Raw genomic sequence first — 20,447 nt, 5'->3', positions numbered from 1 at the left:
ATTAGATGGGGCACTTAAAAAACTAAACAAAAACCCAGCAAAAGCAAGCCAACAAGCCAAAGAGCTTTATAGTTTTGTCAACTTCTATTTTATTTTATTTTATTTTTTTCAGAGGTGTGAATAGATATTGAATTGTGCCTGAAATGTGTGATTGTTTTGTCACTCCTGCTGCACCAATAGATTTTTTTTTTTTTTTTTTTTTGGCAGTTATCGTTAAATAAAAACTGCCAGTGAAAGAGTTGAGCTAGAGGAACATATTTGAAAGATTCTTGCGCCAGTCAAAATCGCTTAGCCCCTTAATCCCTTACATTGGCAGTAGAATCCAAGAGACATGTAGTTGTGCACAGAGGAGCTATAAACAAACAAAGCTTGAAGCTCTCGGTACCTTAAAAAAACTGCCCGTTTCTCGTAAATACATTGCAATAAATTAATAGCTACTGAACATTAGTGGAGAAAGAAATCAGCCATGAGAAACTCGAACTAGGTGGCCTTCCAACTGTGGGGAAAAAGTACCAAGAAAGAGGTTGAGATAAATCCAGCAAATAGTGTACAAGGTTTTTGAGGACTTTTATTAATAAAACACACTGGTAGAACACATGCAGAAAACCAAACTAGCTGATCGTTTCAATGGTAGAAAATGTCTTAAACACCAAGACACTAAATTCCCTGCAATTCAAATAGCTTTCTGTCCTGGTTTCAGCTGGGATAGAGTTAACTGTCTTCCTAGTAGCTGGTACAGTGCTATGTTTTGAGTTCAGAGCGAAGAATGTTGATAACACTGATGTTTTCAGTTGTTGCTCAGTAGTGTTTAGACTAATGTCAAGGATTTTTCAGCTTCTCGTGCCCAGCCAGCGAGAAAGCTGGAGGGGCACAAGAAGTTGGCACAGGACACAGCCAGGGCACCTGACCCAAACTGGCCAACGGGGTATTCCATACCATGTGACGTCCCATCCAGTATAGGAACGGGGAAGTGGGGGGCAGGGATTCGCCGCTCGGGGACTGGCTGGGTGTCGGTCAGCGGGTGGTGAGCAATTGCACTGCGCATCATTTGTACATTCCAATCCTTTCATTATTGCTGTTGTCATTTTATTAGTGTTATCATTATCATTATTAGTTTCTTCTTTTCTGTTCTATTAAACCGTTCTTATCTCAACCCACGGGTTTTGCTTCTTTTCCCGATTTTCTCCCCCATCCCACTGGGTGGGGGGGAGTGAGTGAGCAGCTGCGTGGTGTTTAGTTGCTGGCTGGGGTTAAACCACGACACTTTCTTTGGTTACCCATTATACTACTACTGCCTTACCACCCTTTCTTAGCCCATAATTGCTCACATTCTGCAACCTTTTTGCTACAGAATATGGGAAAGAATTAAATAAAATTAGATGTCACATTTTTAAAGTGCAGTGATGACAGCAAGGATTCATCCTTGTAATTAAGAACATTTCACTGTGAATGGTTTGAGTATCCTGTTAAAAACGCAATGCGAAAAATTTTTGTGCTGACTTAATGATGCATATGCCTAAAACTGAAAAAGCAGCATTTGAAATTGTTAAGTTTTAGTGGATTGAAACTCCACTACATTAAAAACTTTACACTCCTGTACGATACACACTGAGGTAGAAATACTAAGTAAAATAGACATCAAATGGACAAATTAAAGTTCTTCAGTTGGCCCCTTTATATATGCAAAAGGTATTTATTGGTGGGAACAACTATATCTTTCTATAACCATTTTTTTTAGTAGGTGGGGTGGACAGGTGAAGAATTAGGAGAAAATTGTAGGAGGAGATGAAACAAAATTAAGCTGTTTAAAACTGAATTTGCTTGTTATCTTTTGTACTGTAGTTTGCCTTTCTTTTGATTTAGCATTCCATACATTTCCCCTTCTGCCATCTGTGATTTAGGTCTACTCTCATGTTGCTTTTAAACCATTTGCTAAATCTTACATTGATAAACTAGTTAATACCAGTTGATGAACACGTTGGAAAACTAGTTTATGAATTCTGTCTGGTTGTGAAATCTAATTATGAATGCCTAGGATACATCTTCATCAGCCTAAAACTTTCATAATGATGGGAATACCAGTTTGCTGCCTTTTCGCTCTCACTCTTGAAGTAAGATTTGCATGAGACACAGAGGGTAACACAGATGAAGAACGGTGGTTTAGCCAGGTGTTTTCAGCAAGTAGGCAAGGGCTTGCCTGAAGAGGTAGACCAGCTGTCACATCAGAGAGGAAGAGTCTTTCTCATAATTTTAAGAAGCAGTAGAAGGAAAGGCTCTAGAGGATAAGATGGATATATCTAGGAGCCTTACAGGACTGTCTTAAACTTCAAGTTACTTCCCTATGCTTAGTAAACTCTGTGTGGGAGAAGCATTAGGTGTTGTGCTTGTGTAACTCATTTCATTTGTATAAAGCTACTCCCTAGAGTAGTTAGTAATATGCTAGTAAGCCTGTGAGGTTAGGATTGCAAAATCACATCCCATGAGAGTGTGTACTACACACAATCTTGTTAGTAATGGAATTTAATAAATCCCCCATCTCCAGGCTGCCCCAGGTGACTTTGCATCCCAAGCTGCATCATTTCCAGAGAACACCGCACCCTCCAGCATGGATTCTGCAGGGCAGGGGAGAGGCTTCCTTTCTGCACCCTCCTCCTCCCTGCTTCCTGAATAGTGTGAGAACTGGAGGGTGTGAAGGCAGCAACTTTTGGACATTTGTCTGCCTTTATAAAGCATCTCTGCTAAATCAGTGGCCTATGTGAACAGTTTGCAAGCTTACTTAAGTCTGGAAACAGCATAGACGGCAGCATTGTTTCTAAATCTGTGTAACTCTATCCTGTGTGGACATAGCAGTGAGGTCTCTGATAGCCTGCGATCTTTTGCGTCATGAAGCATCCTAGAAGTCCTTGCCATCTAATAATGCTATTTGATGTCACGTCTCATAAGATACAGGTTTTCATTTTGTTGTTGTTGTTCTGAGAATGATCCCCGTGGAAGTCAGTACTGCGGGAGAGGTGTTAAGTAGCCACTGCAAGAGACTGAAATCCTCCCAGGCAGTTCATGTGCAACACAGGCAACAGAATACAGACACACCATAATGTGTGATTAATATACCATAATGTATTAATCATGTGCCTCACTGCTATCATCTCTAGAGATCAGAGAAATTATGATTTGTTGTCTAAGTGTGAACTAAATAGATATTCCCTATTTATTTTGCAATACTTGGAAAACCCTCAAGTCAGAATGATATTTTAATTTTATGTTTTCCATCCACATCCAAGGGTTATTCACTGTTTTGCATTTACTACATCATAATTTTGTCCTAGAATTCATGGGCAATTATTTTCACTTACATGAAGATCTCTTCATGCTGTTCTGTCAGTGAAAAGGAGACTTAAGTTGGGAGTAAGTTACACTAATATCCAGTGCTGTTATATTGTCAAAGAGATGTAAAGCAGTATTTTTGTAGTTGAATATTATGTCCATCTGCTCATTTCAGTTCTCAACAAAAAGAAATTCTCTCCTTAGCTAAAAAGGATACAGCAGGAAGTGGTGAGCAAACTAACTTAGATTAATGGAGATGACAGTAGCCCTTTTTGTTACACGCCTGATTTAAGCCAGTAGAGGAGAACTTGGTACTATTACCAGTTTTCTAAGCAATCATGTTCCCTGGGATGACACTATTGCTACCTCAGTTTAGGTAAAGTCTTAATGAATAAAAATTGTGGATGCTCTCTTCTCTGGTATTTTAGAATAGAGAATGTGTGTGAGTGCCTGCATGGGCTGTCTAGCAGTACGAGAAAAATGAATTATTACTGGTGAGCAATGATGGTTTATTAAAAAGAAGTGCTTACTTCAGAGAGATATTATCACAGTACATTTCCAGCTTCATTTCTTAAAAAACCCAACCAACAAACCAAACCAACCCCCCAAAACTACAACCCAACAAGAAACAAAGTTAATGGGAAGGACCTATAATATGTTTAAAGAAACAGTGATTTGGTATTCAAGCACTATATGATAATGGGAGAGCTCTTTAAATCCACTTGGGATCTTCCTACCTGCCGGGTTTCATTTTAGCATCCAGTGCCATCACTAAAGGACAAGGAAGCTATTCTTTCAGCCTTTAATCTGTATATTCCACTGCGTTGATTTTCATTGAAATGAGCAATATCTTTCCTTTCCTGAAGGATTACTTTATGAGGCACTCTTAAAGTTTCTGATCTTGATTTTTGGTAGTACTGACTGAATAACCAATATTGATTTTATGAATAATATTTTTAGCATGAATATTTGAATTAAATTTAGCATGAATTATTATGAATAATACGTTTTAGCATCAAAAGCAATCACTAATACTGTAGTATTTGATGTTCTGGATTTCCTTTACAATATAAAAGCCTTCTCTGTGCATATGAGGTTACGTTATCTGTTTAAAAATATAAATACATAAATTATGATTCTAAATATTTCACTTTATGTCTTTTGTCCTACATATAATTTCACAGGCTCATTGCAAAGTGACCATGTTATGGTTTTGACAAATTCAGATTAAATTCTCAGAGCAAGTGTGTGACATAGCTGGCTGTGGTGCTAGAAATTTCAAAAGCCAGCTTCACAAATGAATTTTACAACAGTTGTGTGAATTCAGAAGTCAGTGGTTTGTCCTTGTTTTATGAAAAGAAATAATTTAAGAATATGTTCTGCCTGAGTTAATACTGAACTTTGGAAGGGGAGGAAATTAAATGCTTTTGTGCTACTTTTAAAAAGTAGAAATGGCAGTGTATGGAAAGTGGATGGCTATGCAAATGAGAAATTTGAGAAGGCTTGTAGAAAGGTTGCACTAAGTGAAATAAAGGAAGACAAATTTTCCTCATATAAGTAAGTTTGAACCAGCAGCAGTTCTGGCCATGTAAAGTTGTACAACATCAATCACAGCAAAGTTGTAGTCATTTGATGAGGACTCCTAGGTATTCCCATAATATTAATAGCATTATGCCACTAGGTTTGATCATACGTATAACATTTCTTAATAAATTAATTTCATGCAAAACATGCCCCTAAGAATAAATGCAGGTCTATACCATTCTGTTTCTGTCCTGTGCCTAACGGAAAAAGATAAACTTCATTATCTCTGACTCAAGACACAAATGCGCAGTGTTCAGTGTCATTACTGCAACACAAACTGTCTCCTTAAAGTGTAACTTTAAAGACATGCAGAACAGATGCTGCAGAAAAAACTCTCTTCTGGTACAAAGGTAGTGACAATCTGGAAAAAAGTTGTGTTTACAGTCTCTTCACTACACCTGTATTTTTTGAGCCTAAAACACAAGCAAAGTAGGTATATATTGATGACACTTGCTTTTGGATAGAGAATAGGTTTTGTAGACCGTTAATCTTATTTCAGAAAGAGAACAGTCATTGAATTCCTGTACAGACCAAGGCATTGCTATGGATCTATTGACTTTTATGGAATTCATTCCAAAACCAGGTAGAATGCAGTTGTACATCAAACGTGAAGTGTAAGATTCAGAGAAGGTTTCTTTTGAGGTGATAGTGAAGCAGATGTCTGATGCTTGCTGCTGAAAAGATGGAACTGCTGCAGTAATTTTGTTGAATGTGAAAAAGTATTAATGCCACTTACCTCTGTAATTTTACAGTATCAATAGAAACAGAAAACAGTAGCAAGGAAAATGTTTCTGATTCTAGTACTTTCTTGTAATCCAGCAGTGATGACTAGTGGGTTTAGACCTGGCAAACATGGACAATGCTGGTTTAAGATGTCATTTGTAGCTGCCTTTTTTGATGAAGGCTCACAAAACAAAAGATTCAGTACTGGCCAGCAAAGTTAGGCTTTTCATTCAGATGAGTGGCAAAACCCAAAAAGGTACCAAACAAAGAAGTAAGGTGAAGGGGATGGGTTTGAGGAGCCTGGCCACATGAGATCAGTTGGTTGTACTGTTCAGTACATGCGCTGAGGGACGTATAGACTATATCATTTGAGTCTCTGGTCTTTGCCTTTCTGTAACCATGGACAAATAGTAATAAAAGTGAATTCACAGGTCCTAGATGTGCAGCACAGGGGCTGCAATGGTGCACTTGCTCCTTTCGGTCCGTGCTTTCTCTTAGCATCAGTATGAAATTAAGATCTCAAAACCAGCATATTGAAAGAAGAAAGTGAGATGAAAAGAACAATTCCTTTCATTATTTTATTCACTAATTGGGCTTAATTTCCAGCATAGCTATTTTGGTCCATTAACTTCTGGCTTCATGCTCCCCTTGTTTATCAGAAATTATCTCAACACAGCTGTTTGTTTTTATGAGTAGGCATTTTTGGTTTGGACTAATTCAGTCTTTCTGTCTTCAGCTTTTGTTGACTTCAGTAAAATGGTTTTATGCATCAGCCTGAACTTTTGTTCTCTTGGATAACTAAAGTAGATTTCTCTGTGGAACAGGAGCTATAAAAAGCAGTAGTAATGTTGTCTTTATTTCTGTGTCACATACTTGCTGTTTTAATTTGTTCTTTTTGCCTCTGTTTTCTTAGTGAGCGCCAGGAAACTGGAGCAAAAGCAATATAAAAAAAAAAAAAAGTCAGTTCAGGAACATATGAACCTTACTTTATATTCCAACACAAATTTTAGCACTCTGCCTTTGCTTAAGAAAAAATGTGGAGGAAGATTAAATTTACTGTGTATACTTAAACATACCACCCTTTTTAACTGAAGCAGTTGTGCTGAGAGCTTGGTTGTTTGGTAAGCAAGCATTCTCATGCCTGCAAAATGAGGTGGGGGGGAGAGAGGAAGCACCCGACATCTTAATTCCATATGCAGAAATGAAAAAGGGTAGAGAGAAGAGCGATAACTTTGTGCAGTTTAAAAGTAGCAAGTAGCTAAAGCTCTACTAAATCAATAGATTTCTCTTCTTGTCCAGAGATTTACATTGTTTTTAATATTAAGATTTGTGATATATTTCCATGATTAGCGATGCTATTATAACATAAAATTCAGTGGTCATGTGAAACAGCATAACATCATTGTCCACAGATTCCAGATTAGAAATCGTATGGAAAATACAGAGCTCCACAAATCTATATTGTATCTTGTATAATGTTCACTAAAGCTTTACAGCAGGCTTAATCAGTTGAACATGAATTAATGATGGTTATCAAACAAAAAATAATGAATTCCACATAAATACTTATTGCATAATTGAAGTCACAAGAATTTTCTATGAATAAAATATATTTGTATTTACAATGCATAAATTCAGTTGTGACACTGTTGGCCATAAACAGCTTTCTGATGGAAGTATTGATGAGGTATGTTGAATTAGTAATAGCTTGAATACATTTCTTAATTATGTCACCAACTTTGTGTGCAGGAATGTTGTTTAAAATGAATTGGGTGCCATTTATTTTGTCTCCACTAGAAGAAGAAAACGGTGGTTTGTTTTTATTTTTAAACTGTAGTATACACTCAAGAGCCTCAGTTAATGATAGAATGTTTCAGATTAGTCTTCTTGTGTGTATTTATGCAGGGCATATTATGCAGTTTATTTCTGTTTTGCCAAAGACAATACAGATAATTTTTTCATCAATGCAACAACTAGCATAGGTTCACATGTGCTGCCAAAAACATAAACATGCTACTCCGGACCTTCTTGAATAGCGTGACACAATATACCAGAGAATTGCATACATGTTGCAGTATTAACAGAAAAAGTATTTAAGTTTTAAAAACAAACAAACAAAGCTAAAAGTATAATTTGGGGATACTCAGGGGTCATTCTGGAGTCAGCAGAGTCATCCTGTGCAACTGCAACTGAGACTGTCAATTCTCTGGAAATATTCAGCATTAAGAAAAGGGAAGGCTCAGAAGAATGGTGGCTTTGCTGTGTACAGGTTTCTGTGAGATCATGCTATGCTGTTTAGTGATCAGTGAGAGAAATGATTTCCAGAATTAGATGTACTTTGTGACTGAGTTAGTGTAGGAACTTTGTAAAACACATCTTCTTTTTGCACATCAGTATCCTATTCATAAAAGGAGAATAACTCTTACCTATGCAGCTGGGACAGTGTGAAGTTTATATAATGTTTTTAATCCATTGAGCTGAGCAATCCTCGGTCACTGCAGTGTTAGTTTTTGAAAGACGATTTGAGTGCTTCCAGTTGAATTAGCATCAAACATTTCAATAAAAAGCATGGATGGGAAATTTGCTTTTTAATGTATGTTGAGCATAAACCACACTCTGCTTTGGAAGCGGTGTTATCACTGTTGCTATCCTGATCCGAGAGCCCTAGTTATGGACCACAGTAAAATCCTTCTTGCAAAGAGCTCTGAAAAAGAAACAGATAAATAGAAAAGGAAGGAACTGCAAGAGCACGATAGGCAGAAGCCTTAACGTGTCAGCAATCTTATGTTTTGCTCTTCTTTTTTCCTCAGCAAATGGGTAAGGAGATAATTGTAGAACAAATAGTGAGCCTTGTAAGAGGGAGCCACCCCTAAGTGAGAAGTACAAAATGGTAAGCATTCAAAGATGTTTGTTTAAAAATGTTACTGAGATGCATAAAAGAAGGCTGGAAAATTGTGATGCAAAGTACGATGGATGGGAAATGAAGAGAGGCTGGCATCATGTGAGGAAGTGGCAGAGTTAGAGGAGAAGTGCAAAGAAACTTGTATTTGAGACAGAAGAATGTGAGGGGGTAACCAACTTGAAGAATACAGACTAGATCTTATGTCAGTCTACAGCAGTATCAACCTATGGGTGACAGAGGGGATATACATATGCCTGGGTGAGCCCTGAGGAACTGGTGATGTCCTGAACTTTTTAACTGAAGTGGATAAATAAAGGGAAAATTAATGCAAGGATTAATTTTCCTTATTACCCTCTTAGCACTCAGAAAGAATTTCTGAACTATGAAAACATGTCAGAAAAAATATTTGAATAAATGAAAGGCAGAATGAAAAATAGTGATCCATGTACACAATCACTGTTTTCTAAGCAATGGTACATCTGCTTGTGGAGTGGTATCTGATGCTCCATCAGGCTTCATGCTCCTCTTAACAAGCTCAAGTGAATTCACTGCACTTGCACTAAAATCCAAATGGGTTCACACTGGAAGAAGTGCTTGTGATTTCTGAGAATTGTGACCATCTCTCTTGAAAACTCAAAGCAGTAGAGTACCTTCTATAGCAATGTTGAAATGCTTCATCACAGTTCTGCCTTTGGTCTATCAAGGAATTTCCAGACCTGGTCTAAGGAATAAATCCTCTTGAGAAGTGATAAAATTCTTCATCTTGCACATTTAAAATTTACCATGAAAAAAGTGTAAGAAACCTATAGTGAAGGGTAGTGTGTTAGCATAGATGGTATCTCCACAGTTTTTCTTCCTTTTTTGTATTTTATAAATGTTTTTTAAAGGCATAAATATAAATAATATACCTTACTTGCTTCATCTTTACTTTATGTTCCACTAGTTAAGAAAAGCTCAAAAAGATAAAATTAAGAATGTTTTTTTTGCTTGGAAAAAATAACAAATTATAACGAGGTTTACAATGCTGCTTAAACTCCTGATCCACCTAGTCTGGGATTCTGTTTCTGACAGAGGCCAGCACTAGATGCCCAAGAGGAAGATTGGAGAGCCTCCTGCTCAACAGTTCTAGTAAAATCTGTTTTCCGAATAAATACTTCCAACTATAGAGCCAACTAACATGGAGAAACAGCTTCACAGCTTCATTTCTGTCATAAGATTTGCAACATTTAGGTCATACTTAGACCGAGGACAAAGAAACAGTAAGATTTTCATTTTATTGCCCCTATTTCATCAGTAGCAGGAATAGGTCAGAACAATTACAGTACGTCTCATAAAACTGTCTGCCTCTCTACTCTGCAACTTGATTATTCCATATAAATTTTCAACTGAAACTATAAAATCTGCAATATTTATACTATGACATGAAGCTGCAACAATGTGAAGCCTCTCCATGCACTTATGCTGTCTGTCCACAAAAGAATTGAGATTTTGAGTTGTTTTGCTCTTTACAGCCTGTAAGAAAATAGCACAGACTTTACCCTTCACAAATCTGTTTTACTATCTCATGTTATTTAAAAGTTACATAATATTTTGGTCTTACACCTATGTGAAAGAATCATTAAAACAAAACGCAGCAATATCTGTGGGTTAGATTTTGAGGAGAAAAAGGATACCACACAAAATATTCTTTACAAGAACTTAGCAAGAACACCACTATTTTAGGACTTGAAAAGAGCAAACTTTTACATCCTTGTGGTAGTGCCAGTTGTGTTCTGTTTTTCAAATGTTGTCAAAAATTATAAAGCGTAAAAGCTTTCAAGCACTGAAGATTAATCCTCCCTCCCAGAAAGATATAGATTGTAGTCAAATTCTATAAACCTCGTTTTGCTTCCAGCTACATATTTTTAAGTATAATTCTGAAGCAATATCAAAGCAGATGGTGCAACAGCAGCATTGAAAAAGCATTTGGTGTATTGTAAGTGTCAGGTTAGAATTCACAACCTGATGAATTGCCCACAAGTTCAGTGCTAAAATGGTGCCATTTCTGTTTTAAAATAACTAAGTTAGAAACTATTTTCAGAACTAGAATTAAAGTAAAAAAGAAAATAAATAACCCATATGTCCCTTGTTGTTTTTAAATATTTAAGTGTCAACTGGAATTGTGAAAGCGACCGTTATGCTTATTGTATTGCTATAAAGCTTTCCATTTGTTCAGAATTTTCATGCTGCATGAACAGTGTTTTCGAAGACCTTTGCAGCTGGTATTGTCAGCATGTACAGTAGACTGGAGTTTTACATAACACTTCAGGAGCAAACACACTTGGCTTTGAAAGAAACTTTGTTTTAAAGGTAGCAAATTCTCAGCAACATCACTGGCTGGGATCAGAGGAATCTTCCTCAGGTGATGGATAAAAATTGACCTTTTTAACTACGAGTAATGTCAAGTGCTGAACCCATTAAAGTTCAGTTTCCTCACAACTATAAGGCTACATGATGCTATTTTATATTTCTATTCAGGAAAAAAAAAAGATTAGGATTTCTTTCATACTATAGATAAGAGGAGCCCGCTCCCATTTAGCTGGCAATTTCCACACATAAATTCAAGGTTTTATACCCCTATTTCAGTACCAGAGGATCCATGCGCCTTCATTTAGAAGCCAGGAAGACAGAGGGCTGTAAGAAACTCTGGAATAAGAAGTTTCCAGAGAATAAGAAACTGCTTATTCCAGAGTTTCTCTGCTCTCCTTGTTACAGAGAGAGTCCCCCACTGGCAGATTGGTGGCAAAAGACCTGTGCCATCTGACAGACTCTGACAGCATCAGTTACCTTGTCAATGATAATGCAGCTAGGAAGCGTCTTTGGGAGGAGAGCCAAACATTGATTTGTTTCTGGAGCTATGCTGGTTCTCTGGCAGCCCTGTGGGCTTTGGGAAACTTGGAAACGCAAAGCATAGCTTGCTTCTAAATGTGCTGCCATGCTGGAACAGATGCTTTTGTAATGGCAACCAATACACTGTGACACTTGTGTGTTCAACGCTAGTGTTGCTGGTCTCCATGGGGTGGTACTAATGAGAGCACACGGATCCTCAGGCTGGCTTTACTGAATTGCTTTGATATTTCAGTTGTGCCTTTGCTTCTCCCCTGTACTGATAGCTCTTGGGGGGCTTAGCTGTAGGTTTTATCTTTTCTTATTCAGATTCTGACTTGGAGAATATGCTTTAAGAGAGGAAGACATCTACCTCTTGCTTTGGATGCAGTTATCAGCAGGCTGGGGCATCACTTATGCAAAGCCACATTCAGTAATAAAACTTCCAAATCAGTACTGTGAGTTTGGTGCATCTTCCGTGTCAAGTGGAAAGACAGTGGCATTGCAAGTCATCAGGTATGTCACAGAGACAGATGATGAGACTAGCTCATTCTGCTGAGAATTTGAGAAGCTTCCTCCTGTAAGGTTTTGTATGGTTTCTAATATGTTGACCCATGGAGAAGTCAGCTGCTTCTCAAGAGACTATAAAAATGAGATGCCTAGCTAGAAGTGTTCCACTGTATGACAGGCCTGTGGCTATAAACATACTACATGGGGCACATTGTTTGACAGAGATCTGAAATGCTATTCTGAAAAAAATCAAGTTCTGAAGTGAGGAAAAGACAAAAAGGGGGGCTATTTTTACATGAGTGAGTTTTTTCATCTACTATGAAGCACAGCTGATGTTTAATCAAAACTTCAGTGAATTTAATATACACTGTAGGTATTTTAGTACCTATAACCTTATTTCTTGCTTGGTTTCTTGAAAGGAAAATAACCTCTCCTAGGATTTGTTTTTAATGAAATGTAGGTAATGTGTTTTCTGAGCTTACGAGGGTGATGCTGTGAAGCTGCTCTGGGAGGAAGTGTGGGGAGGCCTTTCACATCTGTCCTTTAAGGTGCTGGCCCTGCGTATTCACCCTGCAAGCAGGTGCCTCTGCCTAGGTCAGTGTTGCTGGCAGGCTCCCCTCCAGAGGAGGGGAGAGAGGCTCTTGGGTTGTGACGGTGGCATGTAGTAGAGCGTGTGTTACCTCAAAAATTGCTAACCAGGGGGTGGGAAAACCTTGTTATTTCTTCTCTTTCCTCTGGGATAAGTCAGTGTTTTTCTAATTAATTAAATGTAGCTGTAGCAGAAAACTTGAAAATTATCTGCATCTTTATTTATCTTCTTCAGAGCTTAGTATTTAAATTACCAGTAGTGTTAAGCAAAGACTTAATGAAGGAGATGTCTGTAGATGCTTTACATATTTGCACCTAAAGCATGGCAGATTTCTGTAGTTCAAACTGGCACCTAGGTATGGATGGTTTGGCTGACTTTAGCTGTGAATGGGTTGAGCAAGATACCCAGACCAAATATCATAGGAATTGCAGCCCAAATCCCTTTTTTGGCTTCTGGAGTTAAAGCAGAAACGTGTATTGCTAATGTGCAACTGTGAGCTAATAAGAGGTTTGCACGTTTGTGCAGGAAAGATGACGTTCTTTTTTTCAGTGAGACACCACCTGGGACTACCAAGGAAAGTTATTGTTAAGGTCTTTCTCCTATGGGATGAATAATCAAGTAGTATGATGTAGGATTTCTTTATTTTCAGCTTATAGAGCTGTAATTTTTATGGAATCCTGATATTCTAACCTTCCCTGGCCTACCGAGGTTAATGTTGAAAAAAACCTCAGCATTTATAAAACGCCTGAAAATTTCCAAGTGATTCTTCAACTGATATGGAACTGAATAATGGTTTGAGGATGTTTGGGGGGTGTCTATAGTTATTTCCCCATCCTACTTTAGATATGTTTGTGGTGATGGAAAAGTTGCTATCTGATGGCTGATGGGCAGGTTAATGCAGAATGAGTGGGCAAAACTAATACTGTACTCTAGAAAATGTGGCTGGTGTTAATTATCATCAGCAGTATGACCAGAATCAAAGGGGAGAGCAAACAAACCAATTATCCTTGATACTCTTCTGCTACCTTAAGGTCCCAGAATGGGACACAGCTGCTTGTTGTGTTCCTTCATGTCTTGCAGCTGCTTTCTTGCAAAAGGGGTAGGTGGTTTTTTTTCCAGCTGTTAAAAAGAAAAATAAAGAAGTGAGGGTTATGCTACTCTCAGTTGTGACAAGCTCTATTATTTCTTTGGATATATTATTTCTTCAGATGATGATAACAGGTGATATCTACATACAGGTTGATTCTGTAGTTCAAAATCAAGGAAAGACAATGCTTCCTAATATGCTGGCCCTTTCACAAAATGAAAATATTGAGAAGGCTTTGCTTAACTTCTCTACACCAAGTGTCTCATACCGCTTATGTGCTCAGGGTTAGTTGCCTTGGAAACAAGTGACTGTGCACATGCAGCACAAGGAGGTCCGCAGTTTGTGGACGTGGCCCTTGGGGGCCCCATTACAGAATTTCTTATGTTTAGAAATACTTTGTAACAAGGCCCCTGGTGTCACTTATTAGCAGTAAAGTGTACAGCAGCCTTCATCAGCATCAACCACCAATTTGTTTCTTATGGAAATGAATCCACGTTGATGGTGTATAAGATTTTTTGGAGATTTTATGCTGGAACAGAATTCTCACTTGCTCTTTTTATGCTGCCACTTGACACACACTTCTCTAATTTGCGTGCTTTTCTACTCATTATATTGATTTCAGCCTTCTCAGTGAAATGAAGTAACAACTTGCGAGGGGAAGGTGGGCAGAGACAGAGGAAATAAACTTGTATAGATGCATTTTGTCTGCACCGTGATCTGCCTTAAATTACAGCATTGGAGTGAAGCAATTTTAATCTTTGCTGTTTGACTAATCTGCTTTCTTTTTTGGAAAAGTTTCGTGCCTTCATCTTTACTAAATATTGTCTTGATTTCCTTTAAAATGCAAGCTAAAATATTAACCTTTCAGAGAATTCTATAGAAATGAATGTATGCCTACTTGATTTTTTCTGTTATCACATAGGAAGTACAAAGATGAATAAGATATTTAAAAGGCTATAAGCTAGCCAGATATCTGATGTAAAAACAATTTCAGTTACAAGGCAAGTTCTGGACAAAAAGCTCAGGTTTAGGAGAGTGGAAGTCTTTGTTTTGGTTTTGTGAGATTTTTGTGTTGGGGGTGGTGGTGAACTGGTTTATTCTTTTGTAATAATTGCTTCATTATCCTGCATCTATTGCAATGATACCTGTAAATTGTGGTGAAATAATTGCTGAAGATTGAATTGGCAAATAAAAGGAAATAAGGGAAAGGGAAATAAACACAAGTACTAGGATTGCTGCCGCTCCCAAAGGGAAAGAAAAAGCAGCAATTGAGAATAACTTCTTGGAATCACTCAAAGTCAGTGAAGAGAATTATCTCAGTGGGAAGGGGAACATCAGATAGATCTTCTCTGATACACAGTACTCTTGTCAGGAGCTGGAGCGTGCTGTGAACTGGAGATTCAGGCTTGTCACGGCTCACCTGTCAGGCTCCAGATGGAAGCCCAGGAGCTGCCATTGTTCAAGATCAGTTACATCTTCTTCCCCAGAACCCAGACTGAGAGAACAGGAGCACGGCTGGTGAAGGCAGTCCTCTCCCCAGGGCTGTAGCATCCGATTATGGAGACGGAGTCATCCTAGGTGCTGCTGTAGTAGCATCCACTGTGGCCATACCCCTCCAAGGGGTGGGGATGCTTATCAAGCAGCAGCGTGGTACTGATGAACCAACAAACACCTCTGTTGTGTTGTGTCACGGGCTGACAACCCCAGTGAACAGAGGCTGTGGGTCCCACAGGGCATTTTTTATCCCCATCCCCTCCATGGTGGAAGTGCATAAATTTCTCTTCAGATCTGACATCCTGCTATGCTTGTGAAAGAAAGAAAGAGAAAAGAAGGAAAGAGAGAAGGGCATTTCACTATTCATGTTGAGTAGGTTGGTTTCTTTCACTGACAGTTGTGAGATACTTGAAGGGAAGAGCTAAAGACTACTGGAGGAACCAGACAAATACGAGAATTTAATTTTAAACGCAAAGATCTTTTGCTATTATCTTTTAATTAAAAATCCCAGAAAATACGAGCCTGAAAAGCTGAAAGAAATGAGAAGCATATACTCAATAGATGGCCTTTTGAAGCAATCATGGTTCTGGGGTCTTTAAGAGCCTCTTTGCTTCAGGGTTGAATTCCTATAATCTAAGCTGTGCATACGCTACTATATACCAAGATCAGTATCTTTTGAGTAAACTGCTTTCTTGTCATTAAGACTTGACATTTCTGTTCATTGTCGCTGCCTCACTGCAATAAACTTTCCCTGGAGGATATACAAACTCTATTTTCAGACACAAATACCAGGAAGGGGCTGCATATGAAATAGGGAGAAGAAATTATTCTTGTTCACAGAAGATGACTGGAGAGGAACACAAGTTACTGACATATGCTACACATTTTCAGACAAGAGGGGATATAGAAATCAGAGAAACAAGATGGACGGTTACGTTTTTGGCCTCTTGTAATCCCTCACTGATGTGGGTTCATTTTCCTATGGAAAATTCTCGTAGGTTTTGTACAGTCAAGTTTTAAATGTCTCTAGTGATAGGGCATTTGACACTTTCATTGTGAGATTGTACTGGAACCAGTATATTTCACCAGTAGGTAGTCTCTAATATTCTTTAAAAAAAAAAAAAAAAAAAAAGTTTCTCTATGGAGAAATACTAATGAAATACTGCCACTGCAGAAACTGAGCCTATAAAGATCCTGCAAGAAAAATGAATGGCAAAACTCCAGAGACAGAAAAAAGATTAAATTCAAAATGGCAAACAATGGAAGAAGAGAGTACTTTAACGAGAACAAATCTAAATTGCTTGAACTTCATTGTGTAAAAGGTCTCAATTTTTGAAACCTGTTTTTCTTCCACCATCATCTCTTAATTACAGTGAAAATGTCCCTTGAATACCTGACATCATTTATAATCGGATCTCATTCATTATTGCTCATGGTACTCTCATCATTAAAATTGTTATTTTTATATATCTGTGTGCATGGTTTTAATATTAAAAAACCCTGTGAACTGCAAGCTATAAGTTGTAATTTACTTTTTTTACTTCCACTTGAATGAGAATATGCATAATTATCACCCACAATTCCCCACACCAAAAAAAACCCAAGACCAGTAAACACCACCAACAAAAATCCTTCGAATTGCCTTTCTGGAAAAGAAGAGTTAGGTAGGTTATCAGTGTGATTTCACACTACCCTCTAACCTTTCCTCATTTATTCTAATTCCCTCTAAGTTGTAGTTACACTTTTATCTATACCCTATGGTTGTCAGGGATGTTGAAGCTATATTTGCTTTCCCGTGGCCATATCCTTTATTCTGGCTACTGGGGACAGAAAGTGGGTATTTACTTCTCTGCCCAGTAGAGATTACTTTTGCATGAGAGGAAGTAAAATAATCAAGTTTCCTCTTTTTATGCTTGGATCTTCCACACAGTATTTCAGGGCATTCTCTTTCCAAGTTATTTAGAATGAATCAACCTGTTGCTATTTTAGTAAAAACACCATAAGAATTTTCCTTCTTACTTTTCTTTTTAAAACTCTTGAAAGTTCAGAGCTCTGATGCCTTTTTTTCATATAATAATTTCAAAATAATGATAATAATTTGGTTTAATTTTGTATTGATATTTGCTAAACTAAGGAATAGCCGAAGAGATTACAATCTCCAAGTTATCTGAAATACATTTTCAGTTAATCTTCGTTACCTCAGAGTAACTCTTTGCAATGGCACAGTAAGAAAAATAGGCTCTGAGGAGGTTAGAGCTCAGAAGTAGCAATAACTGCTCATGCTGTCCACAATGTTATTTCAATTAGCAATGCTTGTAAGTTTTCACTTCATATAGAATATCATATTGAGAGAGGACCGTCCCATGAACCGCTTAGGTATAGTAAAACTTTGTTATGTATTCTTCTGCATTAACTGTTTCTCTCAGTACTGACTGAAGCCTGCTCATCTAAAAATGTCAAAAAAAGGTGTAAAGGGGAGCATTGTGGACTCTAGTGTCAAAGTGGAAATCCTGACATTTTCCATTGACTGCTGTCTGTCTCAATGCTTTGCTTTTGTACACAGAGAAATGCCTTCACAGGGCTGAGCATCTTGGAGACTGAGGCAGCCAGATCTGAATGGAGCAGACATTTCTCCAGCTGAGCCTCCCAAAGGACTCCTCCTGGGTGGTGTAATCAGTGTATGTGTCCACTCTCCCTATCACTTACTACTTAAAAGCAAATCAAAATGGATACTATTTTCTTTAAAAACATGATAGGAAATACCTTCACTGTCTCTCATGGCATACTCCTTGAGAAGCTGGCGTCTTGTGGCCTGGATAAGTGCACTATTCACTGGGTGAAAAACTGGCTGGATGGCCGAGCCCAGAGGGTAGTGGTGAATGGGGTGAAATCCAGTTGGCGGCGGGTCACGAGTGGTGTTCCCCAGGGCTCGGTGTTTGGCCCTGTTCTGTTTAATATCTTTATTGATGATTTGGATGAGGGGATTGAGTGCACCCTCAGCAAGTTTGCAGACGACACCAAGTTGGGAGGCAGGGTCGATCTGCTTGAGGGTAGGGAGGCTCTACAAAGAGATCTAGACAGGCTGGATCGATGGGCTGAGGCCAATTGTATGAAGTTTAACACGGCCAAGTGCCGGGTCCTGCACTTCGGTCACGGCAACCCCACGCAGCGCTACAGGCTTGGGGAAGAGTGGCTGGAAAGCTGCCCGGCAGAGAAAGACCTGGGGGTGCTGGTTGACAGCTGGCTGAATATGAGCCAGCAGTGTGCCCAGGTGGCCAAGAAGGCCAATCGCATCCTGGCCTGTATCAGGAACAGTGTGGCCAGCAGGAACAGGGAGGTGGTTGTTCCCCTGTACTGGGCACTGGTGAGGCCGCACCTCGAGTCCTGTGTTCAGTTTTGGGCCCCTCACTACAGGAAAGACATTGAGGTGCTGGAGCGTGTCCAGAGAAGGGCAGCTGAGTTGGTGAGGGGCCTGGAGCACAAGTCTTATGAGGAGCGGCTGAGGGATCTGGGGCTGTTCAGTCTAGAAAAGAGGAGGCTGAGGGGAGACCTTATCGCTCTCTACAACTACCTGAAAGGGGGTTGTAGTGAGGTGGGTGTTGGTCTCTTCTGTCAGGTGTCTGGAGATAGGACAAGAGGAAATGGCCTCAAGTTGAGGCAAGGGAGATTTAGGTTAGATATTAGGAAAAATTTTTTTACTGAGAAGGTTGTCAAACATTGGAATGGGCTGCCCAGGGAAGTGGTTGAGTCACCATCCCTGGAGGTATTCAAAAAGCGAGTGGACAGGGTACTCCAAGGCATGGTTTAGGGGGCATGGTTAATGGTTGGACTTGATGATCTTGAAGGTCTTTTCCAACCAAAATGATTCGATGATTCTATGATTCACTGGCCCCTCTTTTTTATGTTGTAGCATTAGAATAAATTTACCCTAAGCGTAGGATGTCTGAAAATCTGTATTTATGAAAACTCAGGCTTTTGTAATAAGCATAGTCTTCCTACCCAAAGCTATGGCATTGCACACTGAGAATCGAAGTTTATGTCATGTCCTTATGAAGTGAATGACAGTGTCCAGCAAAATCAGAGCAAGCATACCTCACCCTGTCCAACCTCACTGGCTTCTGAAAGTGCAGTGAGAGAAAAAGGACTTAGATGTGTCTGATACCAAACTGCTCTTCCTAAAAATATATTTAGGTTAGTAGAGATTAAAACAAACAAACACACACACTCGAGCACTTTTCCCACATGCTTCAACTATCTGTGGTAGAACTTAGAAGGCTCAGAAGGGATGTCTGAAGCCAGAGCAGTAGAAGTGTGTACAGTAGTAGTGTGACCTGCCAGCTTGGTAGTTGAAGACTGACTATTCCCACTCTCTGTCTGCTTCCATTCAGATTCTGCATGGAGCCAGTTATGACTGTTGCTTGTACTGAGGTGCAGTGATCTCTCTCTCCTGAAATAATTCCTTCTTCTTTTCAAAGATGCTAAGCAAACAAGTCAACACTGTCTGACTTGGGTATAAGAAGGACTCCAGTTATAAAAGGAGGGACAGATGCTTCAGTTGTAACCCACTTGGTCAGTTAACAGCCTCCTTGGAAGCCATGCTTCAAAATAAGCACAGCCATCAGTGCAGTTCCTCTAGACTGTCTGTTGCCACAAGAGTCTTGATCCAGCTTTGTTACTTGGAGGGGACAATGTGCTGCCAACACTGGCTTTGGTTATCTGGTTCTTCCACTCACTGTCTCCTGAAGGAGCCTCACCTGTCTCTCCTACAAAGGATGCACACTATTTCTAATGCCAGCAATATTGGGTATCCTTGCACAGACAAGTCCCTAGCTTCATTCCGTGTAGCTCAAAATAGGCCTAAATCAAAGTGATGTTTGAATTGCCAGTGAGAGCCTGACTTTGCTCAGCTTTCAATGCTACTAACATCAGTGAAGCTGAATCAGTGTTAGCAGTGGTGGGAAAATGATGAAAAAAGTCCCCTAGTGACTTGGGTCTCTTGGGATATCTGCTGCCCCAGGCAGAGCAGCTGCTTGTGCGGTGTGCTCCTCTCCTGCATCTTTGTTTGCTCCTGATTGTTAGTGATGGCTGAAAGACTCCTGGCCAGGTGCTGCGTGGTGGGGCTGATTTAAGGCTCTTTCAGGGATACACCATTAACTCCTTTGTGTCCCTTGAATTTGTGTTTCTGATGCAGCCCTGCCTGGCTCTCACGTTTGAAACAGCGCTTTGCGATTAGCTCATGTTTGGGCAATATTGATCAGCTCACTTTAGCTGTCAGTCTTTTAATTACAAATATGAAAAAGAGGATCATTAAATAATTTTGGGTTCCCTGTGCATGTTAAACCCCTAGGATTTAATATAAGAAAATATGT

The sequence above is a fragment of the Harpia harpyja genome, chromosome 21 (assembly GCF_026419915.1).
Source record: "Harpia harpyja isolate bHarHar1 chromosome 21, bHarHar1 primary haplotype, whole genome shotgun sequence".
NCBI classification, from domain to species: domain Eukaryota; kingdom Metazoa; phylum Chordata; class Aves; order Accipitriformes; family Accipitridae; genus Harpia; species Harpia harpyja.
This window is presented reverse-complemented; position numbering follows the sequence as displayed.